Source organism: Symphalangus syndactylus, chromosome X, assembly GCF_028878055.3.
Source record: "Symphalangus syndactylus isolate Jambi chromosome X, NHGRI_mSymSyn1-v2.1_pri, whole genome shotgun sequence".
NCBI classification, from domain to species: domain Eukaryota; kingdom Metazoa; phylum Chordata; class Mammalia; order Primates; family Hylobatidae; genus Symphalangus; species Symphalangus syndactylus.
In genome coordinates this window covers 56994014-56997369 of record NC_072447.2, presented here as the reverse complement: position 1 = coordinate 56997369, position 3356 = coordinate 56994014, and the positions used below count along the sequence as shown (strand labels likewise).

Genomic DNA, 3356 nt, shown 5'->3' with positions numbered 1-3356 from the left:
ACAGAGTAAACAGACAACCTACAGAATGCGATAAAATATTTGCAAACTATGCATGCAACAAAGGTTTAATATCCTGAATCTATAAGGAACTCAAACAAATCAACAAGCAAAAAATAACCCCACTACAAAATGGGCAAAGGATATGAGCAGACGCTTCTCAGAAGAAGATATACACACGACCAACAAGCATATGTAAAAATGCTCAACATCACTAATTATTATGGGCTTGCAAATCAAAACCACAATGAGATACCATCTCACACCAGTAAGAATATCTATTATTAAAATGTCAAAAAATAACAAATGCTGGCATGTTTGCAAAGTAAAGGAAACACATACACTACTGCTGGGAAAATAAATTAGTTCAGCCATTGTGGAAAGTCTGGAGATTTCTCAAAGAACTTAAAATAGAACTACCACTGGACCCAACAATTCCATTACTGGGTATATACCCAAAGGAATATAAATTATTCTACCATAAAGATACATGCACACATATATTCATCATAGCAGAGACATGGAATCAACCTAGATGTCCATCAACAGTAAACTGGATTCAGAAAATGTGGTACATATATACCATGAAATACTACACAGCTATAAAAAATGGGTTCATGGTCTTTGCAGCAACATGGATGGAACTGGAGGCCATAATCCTACGTGAATTAATGGAGGAACAGAAAACCAACTATCACATGTTCTCACTTATACGTAGGAGCAAAACTTTGACTATGCGTGGACGCAAAGAAGGGAACAATACACACTGGTGCCTATCTGAGGGTGAAGGGTGGGAGGAGGGTAAGGATTTAAAAACAACCTATTGGGTATTATGCTGATTACCTGGGTGACAAAATTATCTTTACACCAAATCCCCACAACATGCAACTTACCCAGGAAAAAACTTGAAAACTTGCACATGTACTACTCCTTGAACCTGAAATAAATGTTGGAAAGAAAAAAAAACAAGTCAAAAAAGAACAGCCCCCGCCCCCGGCCCGCCCGGCCCGAGACGGCAGCGTGTCCGCCGCGCGGCCTCAGCAGCAGCAGCAGTGGCGGCGGCTGCGGCTGCAGCGGCTGGCGGTCGCGCGGGTGTTTATGTCGGGGTCTCGCGAGAGCATGTCAGACTACCTGATCAGCGGCAGCACCCGCTACGTGCCCGAGGCCGGGCTCACCGCGCAGCAGCTCTTCGCCAGCGCGGATGGCCTCACCTACAACGACTTCCTGATTCTCCCAGGATTCATAGGCTTCGTAACTGATGAGGTGGACCTGACCTCTGCCCTGACCCGGAAGATCACGCTGAAGATGCCGCTGACCTCCTCCCCCATGGGCACTGTGACAGACGCCGACATGTCCATCGCGATGGCTCTGATGGGAGGGCTCTGATAGGAGGTATTGGTTTCATTCACCACAACTGCACCCCAGAGTTTCAGGCCAACAAGGTGCAGAAGGTCAAGAAGTTTGAACAGGGCTTCATCATGGACCCTGTGGTGCTGAACCCCTCGCACACCGTGGGTGATGTGCTGGAGGCCAAGATGCTGCATGGCTTCTCTGGCATCCCCATCACTGAGACTGGCACCATCGGCAGCAAGCTGGTGGGTATCTTCACCTTCTAAGATATAGACTTTCTTGCTGAGAAGGACACCACCCTCCTCAGTGAGATGATGACGCCAAGGACCGAGCTGGTGGTGGCTCCAGCAGGCGTGACACTGAAAGAGCAAATGAGATCCTGCAGCCTAGCAAGAAAGGGAAGCTGCCTGTCGTCAATGATCACGGTGAGCTGGTGGCCATCATCACCCGCACTGACCTGAAGAAGAACCGAGACTACCCTCTGGCCTCCAAGGATTCCCACAAGCAGCTGCTGTGCGGGGCAGTTGTGGGCACCCGTGAAGATGACAAATTCCACCTCGACCTGCTCACCCAGGCGGGCATCGATGTCATAGTCTTGGACTCGTCCCAAGGGAACTTGGTGTATCAGATCGCCATGGTGCATTACATCAAACAGAAGTACCTTCACCTCCAGGTGATTGGGGGGAACGTGGTGACAGCAGCCCAGGCCAAGAACCTGACTGACGCTGGTGTGGACGGGCTGCACGTGGGCATGGGCTGCGGCTCCATCTGCATCACCCAGGAAGTGATGTCCTGTGGTCAGACCCACGGCACTGCTGTGTACAAGGTGGCCGAGTATGCCTGGCGCTTTGGTGTGCCCCTCATAGCCGATGATGGCATCCAGACCATGGGGCACATGGTCAAGGCCCTGGCCCTTGGAGCCTCCACAGTGATGATGGGCTCCTTGCTGGCCACCACCACGGAGGCCTCTGGCGAGTACTTCTTCTCAAACAGGGTGTGGCTCAAGAAATACCGGGGCATGGGCTCGCTGGATGCCATGGAGAGAGCAGCAGCACCCAGAAATGATACTTCAGCGAGGGGGATAAGGTGAAGATCACGCAGGGTGTCTCGGGCTCCATCCAGGACAAAGGGTCCATTCAGAAGTTCGTGTCCTACCTCATAGCGGGCATCCAGCACGGCTACCAGGATATCGGGGCCCACAGCCTGTCTGTCTTTGGGTCCATGATGTACTCAGGAGAGCTCAGGTTTGAGAAGCGGACCATGTTGGCTCAGATCAAGCGTGGCGTCCATGGCCTGCACTCTTAGGAGAAGTGGCTGTACTGAGGACAGTGGTGGAGGCCGAGGTGGTGGAGGGGGCACACCCCAGTGTCCACCTTCGGGCACAGCCTCCCTCCATAACTGAGTGATCCACAGATTTGCACTATGGGTTCCCCAGCTCCTTTCCAGGGAGACAGGAGGGGAGGTCCTGAGGGGTCTGGGGCCCCTCACTGGGCATCCCCTGCAGAGTCATTACTGCTCCCTGGGCCAGGCTGCCTTGGGAGCCCCCTCCTTCCCCGCCCCTCCGCCGCCCCGCCCCAGTCAGCTGGGCTGTCAGGCCCTGAGCCTGCCTCAGGTCTTTCTTGCTGCAGCCTGCTCCAGCCCAGTCTCCACCCCAGGGGCAGGCGGCCCCTTCTGGCTTCTCCTGTAGGGCACCTCCTTGCCCCCAGCCCCCCAGGAAATTGTGCTTTCCTGGCCCTGCCTCTGGCCCTTCCCAGGCTGCTTCCCCCTCAGCCATGTGGCACTTCTGAGCTCCTGACCTAGGCCAAGGGGAGGTCTCTGCCCCCTTCCCCGGCCCTGGGCTACCCTTGGGTCCTGCTCCTCAGGCCACTCCCCTGTCCCTGGCCTTGGGGAGGAGGCTGCCCTGGTCATGGCCTCCTGCCCATCATTCCTGACTCACCACCGTCCCCAGGTGTACCATTCCTACCCTCTCCTCAGCTGCAGTTGAAGACTTTAACTTTGCACACTTTGGG

At 53.8% G+C, this 3356-nt stretch overlaps 1 pseudogene; it reads left to right on the top strand.

Moving 5' to 3' along the window:
* The first annotated feature begins 1116 nt into the window (after positions 1-1116).
* Positions 1117-2744, top strand: LOC129475944 (inosine-5'-monophosphate dehydrogenase 1-like; annotated as a pseudogene).
* The last annotated feature ends 612 nt before the right edge of the window (positions 2745-3356 follow it).